The sequence below is a fragment of the Pseudorca crassidens genome, chromosome 12, assembly GCF_039906515.1.
Source record: "Pseudorca crassidens isolate mPseCra1 chromosome 12, mPseCra1.hap1, whole genome shotgun sequence".
NCBI lineage: Eukaryota > Metazoa > Chordata > Mammalia > Artiodactyla > Delphinidae > Pseudorca > Pseudorca crassidens.
In genome coordinates this window covers 49,034,785-49,051,859 of record NC_090307.1, presented here as the reverse complement: position 1 = coordinate 49,051,859, position 17,075 = coordinate 49,034,785, and the positions used below count along the sequence as shown (strand labels likewise).

At 39.5% G+C, this 17,075-nt stretch overlaps 1 protein-coding gene and 1 long non-coding RNA gene across 2 annotated transcripts in view; one reads left to right on the top strand and one right to left on the bottom strand.

Moving 5' to 3' along the window:
• The window catches only part of CHST9 (carbohydrate sulfotransferase 9), a 232,625-nt gene that overhangs the window by 66,324 nt on the left and 149,226 nt on the right, over positions 1 to 17,075 (bottom strand). The window lies entirely within an intron of this gene.
• Positions 1 to 17,075, top strand: part of LOC137203385 (uncharacterized) — an 85,002-nt gene that overhangs the window by 14,549 nt on the left and 53,378 nt on the right. The window contains exon 2 of the long non-coding RNA XR_010933072.1: positions 14,824 to 14,891. This is a non-coding gene — a long non-coding RNA (uncharacterized lncRNA). The remainder of the gene's footprint in view (positions 1 to 14,823; positions 14,892 to 17,075) is intronic.

The following is a 17,075-nucleotide window of genomic DNA, read 5'->3' as shown; positions in this document are numbered from 1 at the left end:
TCAGAGACGCAGAGTAGGTAATAAATATGAGTATCACACTTTACTGAAACTATTTTATTTGTTTTTCAAAAAGATAAAAATACTATTTGCTTGCTCACTTCATATGAAACTATAGTATCCAAAATATTCTACTTTGGATTTTCAAAATCAATTCTGGCAGGATTTAGCCCATAATACAATAATTCATTTTCCAAAGGAAATACCACCAGTGATGCATTGCGCCCTCAAAAATTGTGTTCCAAGCATGATATTAGCTTTTTATTCCATGTCATTGAAACTGAGTTTTCTGGGTCTCATAAAGTACATTTCCAAAAGTAATTAAATGTTTTATAAGATCAAACTCAATATTTAAATTTAAACAACAAAAATTTTAAGGGTTTATGTAAAGAAAACATTGGAAGTTAGAGAAAATGAAAGGATTTCATTATAGTATATCATTTTCTGTATCTTGAGAAAGCTGTATTTTTCTCTTTAACATCCTACATTTTAACCAAAGGGATAAAAATTACCTGCCTTTCAGGGTTTTTATAAGTATTATCATTTATAAAATATCACAGAGTTAGTAGTAGTATAGTTATTGTTATCTAAATATTTGGGAAGTCTACTGATAAAATTAAAATAGAAATTCAAATACATATAATTAATTGGATACTCAGATGTTAAGTAAGAACAGTGTGTAATGCCGTAAAGCTAATTATTTAGTGGCAGGTTACAAAATACATCAGTTAAAATAGGGGAGACAAGAACCCCATATAAAGAGAATGGCATAATGAAATGAGGATGGACTCATGTAACTTGGTAATAATATGCTTGCAAACACAGAGATCCAGGCTGTCTTTGTTGATTTTGGGAAGCAAATTCAGAATGACACCTTCCACCTCCCTCCTAACCCCCATGCTTAATGGATCACACTACTGACACCCCCTTTCCCATCTTCACCTCCCACCCCATTTCCAAAGTCATGTATCGATCTAGCCGTACTCTCTAGATTCATCCAGACTTCTAAATTGTCTAACCACACCTGCTACGCTCTCAGTTTCCGCACATGGAAGTGTGGATTTGTTGGGCACTTTGGGGCTTTGGCAACTTCAGCAGAAAAAACTGTAGTCATGGGGGAGTCTTTTGAGAAAAACATGATGTGTTTTGTGGCAGAGGTGTTCATTTATGAAGGGACTTTTCAAAATTTTAGTCCAGGCATGTTTTGCTTTCAGAGAACTCAAATGTAGTATATCCAAACTAATTCATCTATTCTTTCAAAGTTAATTTATTGAGCAAGCGATATTTAACCTGAAGACACCAGGATGAAGAAACCCTATCATAGGAGTCCAAAGCCTAGAGAAGTGGTCTTAAAACCTTTTTCATTGTGTAGCACTAAACTTTCCCCATCATTTATTCAGTTATTTGTTCTATCTATCTCTATCATCATCATCTATCACCTATCTATCATCTACCACTGTGGTAGAATATTTTCATTTCATAAAATTTACTCCACCCCAAAACAGAGAATTAAAAAGATTAAAAAAAGTATAAATGGAAGTTCTAATATTTTCTTCCCTAATATATTATGGTGCACACCCCTTGAGGTACTAGCAACTCACTTTGGATATCACTGCCTGGAAAGGATAAAAAGTCATGTGAAGAGATAATATAAGAAGACATTGAGACGGAAGTAACTAACCCACTGGGGGAACTGGCAAGACTTTACAGAGGAAGTAGATTTATAAATTGGCTTTTTGAAGAATGAGTAGGATACAGAACAGATAATACAGGAGGTGATGATGTGTGTGTGCACGTGACTAGTGGATTGTTTTTGACACCTATGTTTTTCATATTTGTTTGATTATTTATTTAATGTCATTGAACTTTTTATTCCATTAAGAGTCTGTGCAGAAGCCCAGAACATAATATAAATAAAAGCAGAATTGCTCTGGTTGAAACAAGAGGTGGAGTCCAGAGAGAACGCCACTCAATGCCGAGAAGCCTCCGTGGAACTCAAGACTCCAAACTACTGTGAAAAGCCACTATTTTAGACAAGAGAGTTCCTTAAATAATGAGTTTCTCTACTATATTTTTTAAAGTGTTGGCGAGTATAATTTTGATGTAAATTTTGGGAAAGTTAAATTTAATCAATTTATTTCCTTTGACTGTATTTGCTTTTTTGTTTACTTACTTATGGCACACAAGATACCAGTATAAATGCCAAGTTTCCAGTTTGTCTGTCACCTTCCATTAGAAGTTTCTAAATAGAGAAAAATATACTGAAAGTAGAGATTTACAATTTAGACATGCATCTGATTTGGTAAAATATTTTCCCTCTCTAGTTCAAAGGGATAAGAGTAAACAGAGTAGTAATTATATTTCATAAGAATCTATTCATTCAACAAACATTCATTGAACGCCTGCTTTCTGCCAGGCACCTGTGTTGGTTCCTGTGAATATATTTGAAACTCATGATCCAATGGAAGGAAGTAGGCAGTTAAATATAGTAGAGTGACATACAAACATACACATACGAAAATTAATGTGTGATTGTCAAATAATAATACTACAACTCACTATGAAATTACACTTTACATATGTACTCCCTTGTATACTGTATATTGTTATATATTATACCTTTATACATACATTATTACTGAACATTTTTGCTGTGTTTTATATAAAACTGGATATCAACATTTAATGTTACCCATCCCATAAACCAGTTCATTTTCAACTCTCATTGATTTAAAAAGCTCTTTCTATTAAGATTATTAACCCCTTTCTGTCGAATGTTGTGTAAATCCTATTTTTACACAGACTATGTGTTAGTATTCCTGATGTCCAAATCAGCAGTTGGTGACATAATTTTTCAGAGGAATAATTTTTGGTCAAGTTCTGAACAAAATAAAAAAGAGTTTTCCCTTGGTTTATGAGGTACTGACTTCCCCGGAAAATGTAGTGTCTCTTAAGATAGCAATAATTTCTTTGTGTTTATATCTCAGAGACAGAAAGGGTCTAGGACCACCTAATGATAAACATGGTTTTTTTAGGTTTTTTTTGCGGTACGTGGGCCTCTCACTGCTGTGGCCTCTCCCGTTGCGGAGCACAGGCTCCTCCGCGCAGGCCCAGCGGCCATGGCTCACGGGCCCAGCCGCTCCGCGGCACGTGGGATCTTCCTGGACCGGGGCACGAACCCGTGTCCCCTGCATCGGCAGGCGGACTCTCAACCACTGAGCCACCAGGGAAGCCCGATAAACATGTTTTTTAACTGCAAGCATGTCCACTGGGATTTCAGAAAGCCATGCATAACTGGGGTCAGTTTCTTGCTGGGCAGAACTGACCTGGGTGTAGAATGGGTGTCTAGCAGTACTGGCTCCTAGCGACTAAATGCCAGTGACCTCCAATTTCTGTGACAACAAAAAACTGTCCTCACAGACTTTCAAAAAAATCTTCCTTGGAGGTCATCTATCCCCTGAGGAAATCACCACTCCACTGAATACAGTGTTGGCTCCTGCTGCGGTATATATTATAGCACGTTACGGTGTCCTGCACTAGGATCATCTGTTTATAGGCCCCTGCTACAAACACTGAGCCCTTTGAACTCATGGAACATCTTGGTCTTTTTAGAAGCCAGGAAGTGTATGCGATATAGAAATGCAACAGATTACGGTGATTAAGAAAAGCAAATGTTCTATCTTCCTAAGGAGAAGTGTTAAGGAATTGCACAACAATAACGACTGTGTAAATAAATATATAAAATGTGAAGTGAAGTCAGTGGAGTAGGGCTGTGTAGGAGAAGACAAATGGCAAAAATGTAGAAAAATAAACATCTTTTCCTAAGTCAAAAACTGAAATTAAAATTAATTTATCTATTTATTATAACTCAATCATGGGGGTTGACTAACTGGATGGATGTCTTATGATTTGATTTGGCTTGAAATACGTGAAAACATGAACGTATCTTAAAAGAATTTTGAAATAATAATCTTATGAATACTGGCATCGGAAGCAACAGTTTTTGTTGATCTGAATTAAAAGTTTATTTAAAGGTTGAGGGCAGGGCTGGGTGCCACAAGTGGCTGGTTGAAGTCAAAGCTCTAGAGTAATCTGCGTAACAATTACACTAATCATTTTCCTACCAGAAAAATTGATGATGTGTAGCCTTTCCTGTGACCACATGGTGAGTCAGGGGAGCAAGGAACAAAATTCGTGATTCCCAGTCCCAGACCACCATTTCGTTATTCAAGAAGAACTAGATCTACCGCTCATGGGAGGTTAGCCCATAGCTCACAAACTAGGTCGGTGGGTGAAGTGTTTCAATTTACAGGACGAAATGATGGGCATGGACCTGGTAAACTGTACTTGCAATTATTTTCTTAATTATAACTGCAGGGTAATTTCCACAGATAGGGTGCATAAAATAGAAAGATTTTTCTTCCCTTCACATTAAGGGCAATTGAAGGTCTCCCATCTTCGCTCTAAGATGGTGCTGAGATATCCAAATCCTGTAAATACAGACTCCATGATTTAGTATAGTTTACAACTTCCTCACATGCCAAGCCAAAGAAATGGTGAGTTTGGAAAAGAAAATCAATTAAACTGGTTGTTCGGTGACACGTGGCCCAAACCAAGCTTTTTTTCGGCCACACTTTCATTCTTCCATCTGTCGTTTTAAACTTGTACACACACCATGAAAAGGTTTTTCTGCTCGTTTTTGTCCTGTGAGAGACTAGCATGTAAGAATGTGTTTTTTCACTCTTACGTTTCTCCCCATTTGATTGATCAGTTTGAGAAACGATTCTCCTTCGGCACCAGATAACATGTTCTCTATTACCATCACATTTAGCTAAAACAGATCCTGGAAACACATTTTATGGATTTCTTAAGGAAATAGGGATGTGAGTGTTTAAAAAGGAGAAAAAATAAAATAAGCCACATAACAGGAACAAAACTAAAACTGGAACTTAGTCTAACAGCTAATGAAAACAAAGAGGAACAATAAAGCGGAAGAGCAAAGCCAGGCGTAATGGGAGGAAAAGTGAAATGAAAGAAGGAGGCCTGTGAAAATGAAGACCAAGTAACTGAGCCACAGAGGGAGGGGGACAAATGCCCTCAGGGGCAGGTTAAAGAAAGGGATGCGGACAGTGGGAAAGAGACCAAGAGGAAGCCACGAAAGGAGCTGAGGAAGACGAAGATTTTGTCGCCACTGGTTTTTCTTTCTTCTTCTTCTTCTTTTCCCCTTTCACATCACATTCATACTTCCAGTGGTGAAACAGAGAGGGAGAGAGAAGATTGGACTCCTGACTTCAAAACGGTGCCCACTTTAAAGGCTCCTTCTCTAACCAATGGGGTACCTGAAAATAGTCCATCAGAAGATGTCCTGAATTCTTACGTCTCTAATCAGGTATTTTTTTCCTCCCTTGAAAAGGCATATGTCAGTAATTGTTCTATTTCAGAAAGTACTTTTGGTGATGCTGATTTTATATCCCTAAGTGCCCCCTAGTGACAAGGTCCAATTTCAAAATTGCTTTCACTGTAATTCTGTTCTAAACAGTTCCTTTTCCCAGTACAAATGTGGCCGTCTCAGGGACAAAGCATGTGACTTATTATCAATTTATTTTAATTAGGCAGAGGGGGAAGTTTCTTGAGTAGCTGTAGAACACCATAACAGTGAGTTACTGTTTTTATTTATAACTTAACTTATAATTGGAAAAAGTGATCGTCCCCTATTAGAAGAGCAGGTTTCCCTCAGTTATATTATTACTAAACAAACGATTTGGGAATGTGATCTGTCACATCCCCCTCCTCTGCTAAGTTTTTTATTAAGACTCAGATTCCTGACATAGTTTCTTTTCATTCATCTTGTGAAACAATAAAAAAGCAGCACAGCTAAGAAGAATGACATGCTTCTCTACAACTCTCTTCCAGTTGTGACTTCTCCTGACCACTTCTGATAGTCCTATAAACTTAGCATGGTAGCTAAGAGGAAAAACGTTGCAATCATAAAAATTCAGGCTTAAATACTAATTTACTAACTTTTTGTGGAATATGGAGCATGCTATGTAATTTCTTTAAATGTCAGTCTTATCTCTGCAAAATGGGAATAATAATAAATGACTGTTACGGGGGATTAAATAAGTTAAGTTCTTAGCAGCATACCTGCGTATACTTAGGGCTTAATAAATGACACATTACGATGTGCAGCCCATTAACTGATATAGACCATTCCTGCGTCTTTTCTTCTCTCTTTAAAGATATTTGGTAGAGGGGCTTCCCTGGTGGGGCAGTGGTTGAGAGTCCGCCTGCCGATGCAGGGGACACGGGTTCATGCCCCGGTCCGGGAAGATCCCCCATGCCGCGGAGCGGCTGGGCCCGTGAGCCATGGCCGCTGAGCCTGCGTGTCCGGAGCCTGTGCTCCGCAACGGGAGAGGCCACAACAGTGAGAGGCCCGCGTACCGCAAAAAAAAAAAAAAGATATTTGGTAGAAACAATCTCAATACTCTGAAGCAGAGTCACGATGACCTTTAAATAGACCGTATTTACTTCTAATCAATGCTTTTAGATTCTCTTTAGAAACTAAGTGCTCAAGAGCTTAACTAGAACAGTCAACATACCTAGCTCTGTTGTATCATATTTAACAAATTAAATAAAAATGGCAAATGGAAGATACTAAAACTTTTCTCTGTATATCCCTTTACACATTTACAGATACCTGAACATGTCATTCTCATTTTATGGATGAAGAAACTAAGGCACAAACGTTACATTATTGGGGAAAAAATGGGGAAGGGACAGCCCCTCCAGCGGAGGAATCAAAATCTCCTGGAGGGAATGATTTTCCCATGTACGCACCCCACGCTCCTCCAGGGGCAAGAGACCCTTAAGAATAGAACAGTTCTGCCCTTGTAACCCCTGAGCCACTTTTATTGATGGAAGTGTGTTGAATTCCTTAGTCACTTCTGGGGTGAAAACGAGGTTAGGGACCACTGGGTTAGTAACTGATCTTGAGTGAGAACCTAGGTCAATTACGCTATAGAATTTCTGTAGCCACAGAAGAGGAATTACTTCTATTTCTCGTATTCAGAAATTTTAGCTTCAAATATTTCTGGTTTTCCTCACTTGCACTCTCTATACTTGCCCTAGTCCTTTTCCATCACCTATTTACAGACCTAGTTAGAAGGAAAACTGATTAGCATGAAGTTAAAAGAATCAGTAAGCAATTGGAATTTTCTCTCTGATGTAATCAGAATAGACTTAAGCCAGTGCCCTGAAGGGAAAGAGGTTAGCTGTTCTAGGTTTTATTAATTTTTAGTATTTATTTATTTGCCCAAGATCAAATGCTCATTGATGAACCTATTTTCAGAGATGTCTAAAATTCACACCCCAGGCCTGGGGAGGGTATATTATATTCATAGAAGTCAACCAATTTCAATGAATTTGGGGCAAGTAGGTATTTTCACTGATCTGAAAACCTCTAGCAATGCATGGAGCATGAACTGAGTTTAAAATAGCATTCCCTGCCATACAAATGTTTATTGTAGTTCTGTGTGGCCTATTTTATCATTTAATTTCCATTCACCTGATTTCAGGTATGGCTGAGATATGCCCAGTTCTTTATCCTCATAGCATTCTAGTGTGTCACATATATAGCTGTAACAATGGTTTCTAAAAACTCTTTCCCATCCCCTGTTGCAAATCTTTTGGACTAAAATTTGTCATCCCCATCCCCTTTCCAGATTCAAATGATTTATGTGATAGCTTCTAAGCCTTCCTGGGATTGCTGCAATTTTAGAAGTTACTTCGGCTCAAAGTGTCACCTAAAAAGTGCATGGAACGGTCTGATCTCATTGGTCTGGAGCAAGTCAGACTAGCAAGGCCAAGGTGTCTGAGTAGCTTCAGTGCTGGTAAACAGGACACTGGTGAAACAGCAGGACTCCTGAGTTGGTAAACTTATCATGACAATACCAAGCCTGGCCTCAAAGTAGGCAAGAAGGCATGGTATGTTTTCAACACTCCAGGCCTTACTCTGTGTTGTGTGTGTGTGTGTGTGTGTGTGTGTGTGTGTGTGTGTGTGTGTGTGTGTGTTTCCATTTATTCCATGGAGCTCACCTCAACCTCTTATTAAAATTCCAGGTCCAATGTGTACATCCCCCATTCTGGTATCAAAGTCTTCTCGGTGGAGAAACTCTGACTTTAGTCTCTTGCACCAAAATGTGAATTGTTGATGATATGTTACCTCTGGGCTTAAGTATTCCCTTCAAGCATGTCAGAAAATGGCTCCTTCTCGTTAAAGAATAGCTTGGGCATTGGAGGAAAGGTGGGGGAAATATGTTTGTGAATGTGCATGCCTCTCAAAAAGAAGCTCTTTCATCTAAGTCTGACCTTGCCTTTGAGAGGTGATGAAACCTTGGTGGATTCAAATTGCTCTTCTTGGACACTCCTCAATAGCTGACTATTCCTTTGATTTAATCATACATTGATTCCATACTTGATTTGTCCCAAATAGGGTGCTAATTTACAAAAGAAAACTACTTATATAAATTTTTAATTTATTAAATACACAATTCCCGCCTTATAGTTCCATAAATATGGCTAGATGAACAAATGAATGAATGAATTGTTCTTTGGCTTCCTCCTATCAATTATGTCTACATGTTTTTGTGGTTAGCTGATTTGCTCGAAACACAGTATTCCAGAAGCCACAGTTCAGATTCTATTTCCATGTAGGCCAGTTTGCTTTGCTTTGTTCTATGATGATTGGCTGTACTTCTGATCATGTTGCTGTACATACAAACTATTAAATACAAAAAGCTGAGGTCATGCGAAAAAATCCATCATTACTGCAAAGTTATGATGAGCCATGGCCGTGAGCCATGGCCGCTGAGCCTACGCGTCCGGAGCTCCGCAAAGGGAGAGGCCGCAACAGTGAGAGGCCCGCGTACCGCAAAAAAAAAAAAAAAAGAGTGGATATATGTATATGTATAACTGATTCACTTTGCTGTACAGCAGAAACTAACACAACATTGTAAATCAACTATACTCCAATAAAAATTTTTAAAAATTCATCATGGACTATAATAAAAATAACGTTAAAAAAAAAAAAGGAAAAAAGCAGAGAGCATACAGACTCAAAGAGGATGGGTTAAGAGTAGAATCAAAATAGAATCAAAAGTTTTTCTACATTTTATTCAGATTTTTCCTAACAAGACGGGAAACCTACCTAAGGTAAATTTTGAGTGGCTGGGAAGTAGATTTTAGAAGAGAGCAAGAAAAAAAGAAGGTACCTCATTCATTCATTCAACAAACATTTTTGAGACCTTCTATGTATTAGAATATATGCTAGCTGATGGAGGTTCAGGGATGAATACAGTCTGGTGGGGAAGATACGTCACAAAATTATCCAGATAATTACATAATTACAATTGTGGTAGCTGACATAATGGCGTAGAGGAAATAGGAAAGAGCAGGGAGAGCAAATCTAGTCAAGAGGACTTGGGGAGATGAGAGAACTTCCTGGAGGAAGTGGGATTTCATCTGAAGCCCAAGGCAAAGCGTGGAGGTGGGGAGGGATTCTTGGGTGGAGGTGGGGAGAGAATTTCAGGGATTAAGAACAGCACATGGCCAGGAAGGAGCTTTTGCGATGAAGCTGCTGAGAGAAGCTCAGTACAACAGAGAGATGGGTCAGAGGAGGGTAACAGGAAGTAGGGAGAAAGAGGTCGGAAGGGAAAGGGAGGATTGCATAAGATCACGTAAAGGACTTTGCATTTTCTTCTAAGGACAGTGGGAAGCCTCTGAAGCATTTAACGCTATGGAGCAACACACTCAGCTCTGCATTTGGTAAAATACATTCTGGCTGTGATAGGGACAATGGGATAGAGAGGAGCCCGAGTGGACGTTGCGGGGGGCGGTTAGGGGGCTGTTTCCATAGCCAGTGAGGTGGCCAGTGGAGAAGCACAGAAAGAGACAGTACAATATATATTCTGGAGGTAAAAGTGATACCACATGATAATTGAATATGAGAGCTAAAGAAGAGGCAAAGTGTCAAGTTCCATGTTTCCAGCAGGAGCAATTAGGTGACACTTACTGAGATGGGGGATGCTGGAAGAGGGGCAGGTTTGAGGCGGATGGAACAATGGCACCCTGCTAGGCAGACGGTTAGATGGCTCTGAGATTCTGAAGACAAGTGGAGAAGAGAGCCTGGTTTACAGGAGTGGATGAAATCACGAGGGAAAGACTGTAGATTAAAAGGCCAAGTGGACCCAGGGCCAAGCTAAGAAGAATCTAGTGTGTGAAATTCAGATGGAAGAAAATAGCCTCTCAAAGGGATGGAAGAGGAACAGAGAAGGAGGAGGAAAAGCCATTTTTCAAGGAGAAAGTAATAAGGTGAAGACAGGTCAAGTCTGATGGACCCCAGTGTCCTTTGAATTTCACAACTCAGAGGTCATTAGCCGGAGCAAGCCAGTAGAGTGGCTAGGGCAGAAGCCAGACTGGTGTGGACAGAGGCGTGGGGAAAGATGCAGATCACTGTTTTGAGATGCAGAAAGAGCTGTAGCTGGAAGAGGATACAGGCTTCAGGAAAAACTTTCTTTTATTTTTCTTTTTAAAGGAGAACCTAGAGCATCGTGAATACTGATACTGGGCAGCCACAGAGAGGAAAAGGCTGCAGATCCAGGAGAAAAAGGGAGTCACCCGTTCAGGGAGGTTTACAGGAGGACAGAATAGAGGGGACCCAGAGTACAGGTGGCGCTCACCTGGATGGCAGGTGGGTCCACTTCCTCCACTGTAACAGGAGGAGAAGCGGATGGGAACAAAAGCAAACTGGCTGATGGATTTGGCGTAGGTATTTGAGACAGTTCTCAGCGGGTAGCTTCTGTGAACTTCTCTGAAACATAAAGCCAGGTCCTGCACTGACAAGGAGTGATGTGGAAGATGGGGCTTGGGGGATGAAATTTCAAAGCAGAGGAGGTTATTTCAGAGACTGACCTAACTAGAGAAAGAATTTGGAATGGTCACGCGGTCCTTTTAAGTAGTTGCAACAACAATCAATCAGTCGGAAATTGGAGGATAACAGGGAGAAATTCCAAAAGTATCATTCTCCCCAAATATACTTGTCCCTCTTAAACATGCTATAGTAAGACCAATCATTAGTTCTTTGCGTGATTTGTGATTCTCCACGACTTAATAAACACTTCGGCTTTGAAAAGGTGTGTTTTGAGCCGAAGTTTCTTTAGATGGAAAACACTGAATTGCAGAAAGTGAAAATTAATTGCAAAAAAAGCATCTGTGAAACAAGCTCCTTGCTTGGCCAGGGGCCATGCCTTCATTCCACGGCCCCCCTTTCCCCACCCCGCCAGACCTGTTCTCCTGTATCTATTTCCTTCCCTCCCTTCCTTCCTTCCTCTCTTACTTCTTTAGCACCCAGCGTGGTGCTGAACTTGCAGGAAGGAATCCATAACATCGGTACTTCTAACCGTATCTCTCGTGCCACCATGAAGAGTCAATCTTCAATGGCTCTTCAATCTTGAGACACAGGGTTATGGCAGGCTCTGGGCTTTTTTGTTTTGTTTTCTTTTCCCCTTTGTCAAAAATACTGAAACTCCAGATTGGAAACCCAGGGAATCACTTGCAAGCATTCTCTCCCTCTCTTCCTGTGCTCCTCTCTCACACGTAGAGAAACATACTCCTACATTTGAGATAGGTTTTTGCTCTAAACACCAGGAGAAGAAAGAACGCTCTGTTGGGTTCTACTTAACATTCTGCTGCAACTTGTGTGGGTGTGTAACTCTGATCCAGTTATGAAATCTTAAGACTTTAATGCTGAAAAGGATCTTAGAGACCATTTTATCTACCCGCTGGCCTGGACTGCACTCCGTGTTGTGGAGAAACTTACAGTGGTTTAGCTTGTGGTCCCAGGAGGCCATTCCTTGAATCGATGGCCTCAGTCGTCTGTGAACAGGGTCTAGAATTAACTCCTAGGATGTTAGTTCATTTAAACCCTTCTGAGATGGGTTCATCTTTTTCTTTGCCCACAGACTCCAGCACGGCGCTTCTCATGCGTTATTGCTTAATGAACGCTGGGTAATTTGAATTTGTTGTTCAGGATCCTTGAGTAACAAAAGGAGCACAGATCTTTGGATTAATGGAGGTTGCCAAGTCATCATCAGACTAAGATCTAGGTTTTAATGTAATTTCCCTTCCTTCAGTTTAGAATGAAAGTATTACAGAAAAATGGGTGAAATAACGCCACTGAGCATGGTAATAAATTTCTGACACGTGGCATGCAATCTGTGAGGGCATTCCTTCACTTGGTCCCATACTTTGGGGAGTAATGAAGTAGAAAATTAAATTAAATAAGCTTATATTATTCTGTGGCTCCTTTGCAAAGGGTACCATCAAATACTTTTAGAAACATATTTTCCGAAAGCAACTTCTGAAGTTCTTTCACATTATTGAATTGTGAAAAAGTATTTTCTCATCTCTCTTATGTTTTCCTTTTCCTTTCTTTTTGCCTTTGGTAGAATCATACCCATGGTAACTTACTTTGGGTTGCTTCAGAAATACACACTTAGCACCAGAAGGCTTCAAGGTGAAATCTGAAAGCTTAGGCTCTACATTAAACCAGAAAAAGTAACAAGGCAATACTTTTATTGTTTTCATTTATATCACCCTTTAACCTTAGATTTCTGTGCAGGCTTATATGTCTTAGATGTTGCAGATATTTCTATGGCCGCTAGGTTCTTTACTTACACCTAATTATATCATACTCGGTAATTAATTTCATCTATAACATGTCTGAACATACATTACTTACTTTCTTTTCATATGAAGTAAAGTTATCTATGATCACAAAATGATACTTGACAGCTGAAAGCAGGACCTTGTATCCTTGGCTTTTAGCCCAGGGATTTCAGTGATGTCACCTCTCATGGTCTATAATGTTTTTTCTCATTTCATCTGTCCTCTTTCAGACTACTATTGTTTTAGCGGCATATGGAGAAAGAAGTCCCTCTCTCCTTGTGCAGTTGACTAATGTCAGTTATTGAACGTGTATGAATGGGACACGACTTGCAGTCATTGTAAGTGTCATTCAAGACAGACATTCTCTTATGTTCCGCAGGCACAGAGACAGGGCACGTGGAACGGGAGAAGTGTGGGGTTTGGGATCCCACAGCCTCAGGTGTGTACCCCAAACCCACACCTATTACCTGAAGACACGAAATGTAATTCCTCAGCTAGAGCACATCATTCACTGAAATAGCACTGTTCTCAATGTGGTGCCCAAGTGACACTCTTAGAAACATGTTTTACATATATATCTTTAAACACTTCCCTACAAGAATTTAGAATGGTCAAAACATCCATGAAACAAAACAAAACATTTCCCCCGCTCCAAAATAAACCGCCTACAACTCTTAATACATCATTATTTTATAGAGAAACTGAGGCTTGGAGAGGTGAAACAACCTGCCCAAGGTCCTACAACGGGCTGGGGCTTGAGCCCCATTCTATCAGATTCCAGAGTCCAAAGGCTTGTAACACCTGAGGGAGGGAACAGGAAACAGAATCAGTCTCAAAGCCAAAGGAGGAAGGTTGATGGTGGGAAAAATGAAATAGACCTAAACATTGCCCATCTTTCACCTACATGTATTCATCCATGGTCACCGATTAATCCAGAAACAGGTGGTTTTCAGGCATCTGATGTGGGAGGGGCAGGGAATGACACAACAAAAGTTCATGGTACATTCTTTTGACTCATCCAGGAAGACAGGAAGCTGAACAATTGTCGGGCAATTAAATTCCAAACCATACATCATTTAATAACTAATGTGGCATGAGCATGGATAAATGAGAGGCCATTGTATACTGCAATCATCAGGAAAGCTGCATGGAAACCCACCACCAAAGTGGTAGGACTTGTGTCTTACACACAGGGCAGAGAGTGCTTTACTGGTGTAGCACAGACACGCTTAAAAGGTTCAGAGGGTCAAGAATACGGGGTCATGAGAAGCCCGGTATGAGCACAAGGGAGAGGATGGAACCCAGGTAGAATTGGAAAGCCAGCGCCGATTGCGAAAACTCTCAGAGCCATTCTCAGGCAGAGAACTAATACGGCAAGACAGCTCTGTGTGACACTCCATCTAAGAGGGAAGAGCCAGGGGTTAGCGGATTGGAGGCGGCCAGAATTAGGAAATTCAGCCATAAGATGAGAACAGGCATCCAGGGGAGAAGAGCAGAGACAGTACAACGGAGGGTGCAAACCAACAAGGGAGAGCCTTTAAGCGGAAAGACAAAGAAGAAAGCTTAGGGTGCATTTGCACTTGAGTGACTGAAATCACTGTCTATTGATTCTATTTCTCTTATTTAAACGCTTCCAAACTTTCAGTCTTAGGGAGACAAACAGACTTGTCCAGTAAGGATCCAGAAGGTCTCTCTGTGTTGCCAGGTGACCAGCCAGACTCAAGATTTCTGCTCCCAACTCCGCCTCATCAGGAGAGGTCCAAATTCCCACAAGGCTGGCAGGTGTTAGCAGCTGGCATTTCCTGACAATTTACTGCACACTAACTTTTAAGTTTAGATTGCTTGCATTCTACTGGCAAGGCCACTCTTGCCTTTGCCCTTTAGAAGAACAAAATTGTAAAAAGGAGAGGCGTTCCTCTCTCTTGGTGCACAGACCCACGTGTTTCCGGCTGTGCCTTGGCTCACGCCTTTCTACAGGTTTCTGGTGGAAGCAGGCACACCTGCCCAGACTGTGATGCCTCCAGTAGGCACCCAAGCCCTCAAATCAACAAATATATTTATAAATTCATATTTGTAACTTACACAGTTTTTTACCCTTTGCAGAGCTCTTTGGCATGGAAATGGAAACAACAAGCAAACAAACAAAAAACAAAAGCTGGAAACTCAGGAAGGTAAAGCAACTTTCCCCAGATCACACAGACAGGATGTAATAACAGACTTAGAACCCTAGTCCAGGGCATATATTTTCCAAGTTGAGAACCCAAAATAAAACAAAAAGGTGCAATGATATAGGTAAATTTTACCCTCAATAGTTTTGGATATGGCGCTGAAAACTGTAGCTCGTGACTACCTGTCAAAGAACTGCAAATTATGAACTGGATATTAAACTAGATCATGTGCCCATGGAAACTGCAGCGTGCAAGATGTAGGTCACCCTTGTAATATGTAAGATGTTACCCCTGTAATACACCTCCATCAAGCTAGGACAGGGGAGTCCTGGCTTCTAGATCGAACTCTTTCATTTAGTGTACCAGCTTGGGCACGGCCATTTAATCGCTGCTGTTTGTGAAATACAGCACTGTATGATTCAACTAGTAAGGACTTGTAAGACACATGTGAAGTATCTAGTAACAACAAGTAAAATGGTGTTCATAATTTCTCATTTCATGAATCTGTGCAGCATATAATAATTGCCAAGTCTGTGCAATAGCTCATTTTCAGAGAATGTTACACATGCTGAATCCACTGTTCATCTCAAAGCATTTTCACACACAACATTAGTACATTTATAAATTATTAAGGTGTTTACCCTTCTAATATTGAATGAACAGTTGTTGACTTAAATATATTTTTATAATTTGATTTCTTGTTTGGCATGAATAAATTAGCAAAGTATTCAAACAAGAAAACCATAGCTCGAGCTTGAAGCCCTGGATATATGACATGAAATTTAAATGCACTTATAAGTATCTGAGCATATTTTGCTCTTCTAACAGCCACTAAAGATTTAACTCAAGTAAGGATTCCTTGGTTTAAAAAAAATTAGCAAAGACCCTTATTCAAGGAACCATGCAATTAACTTCATTATTCAGAATTTCCTTAGTTGTTCCTCTCTTTTGCATATATTAGCAGCAAGTGTTGTCTGATATTTAACTTATTATGTACATTTTGTTATGATCACTGAAGACTAAAAATTTCATTTTTAAAATTTATTTTATTTTTAATTTATTTTATTAATTTATTTTTTTGGCCACGAGGCATGCAGGATCTTAGTTCCCAACAAGGGATCGAACCCATGCCCCCTGCAGTAGAAGCGCAGAGTCCTAACCACTGGACCAACGGGGAAGTCCCTCATTTTAAAGTTTCAATTATTTAGGTGACTTGTTTATTCCTTGAAAATTAATCTCTTGGTACAGGGCCTTCAATAATCATGTAGTAAATGTTAGCTAATTTAAATTTAATAAATTGGTTGTCAATTATTAGCACACCCTTGGTAATTAAAAAAAAAGGACGCCCTTGGTAATATGAATCCCTTGGAAAAGTTGATGAAACAAAAATTTTAAGTTCAATTGCGTTCATGAAAGTAAAAAGCTGTGATTGTGGTAAGTAGTATCATAAATAAAATATGTAAGTGCAGCAAATATTAAACACTAGGATTCGAGAACTGTGCTACCATGCCATCATTCACAAGTCTGCAAGAACATGTATACTTCATTAAAGTCAATGGAGTGTACCCATTCATCTTAGCATTATTCATAATCGAAACATTTCAATTTTAGTTAACACACACACAAAACTAATTTAAAAGTCAAATGGGGAGATTAGTTCTACACTCCCATGTTCCAATTCCATAGTGATATCAACCAGCCAAATTTAGCCTTAGGAGGTATGAAAAAATATCTAATACAATGAATGGAAAACCTTTTAAAGAATCACAGATCTGTTGAAACTAATGTTTTTGCAACGAGCTCAACAAAAATATATTTAGTGTTGTAAAAGAGCCCTCAGACAATTCTATTACAAAACGACTGAGCTTATCTATAGATTTACTTCTAGATTTCAAAAGCAGTGAAACAAGAACTAGAGGATTTATGTAAGAAATACAGTTCATTTCCTAAAAAAAACCCAAAAACTAAATTGAACAGTGATTGATTGAAAACTATTTTCTGCATACACATTATAAAGACCAGAGGGGACCTTCTCCTGTTTTAACTCTTTATTTCTGCCATACTCTTATTTGCTTTTCCAGTTATTTTTAATAGTTAAAAAAAATTCATTTATTTAATTTATTCATTTTTGGCTGCACTGGGTCTTTGTTGCTGCGCACGGGCTTTTTCTAGCTGCGGCAAGCGGGG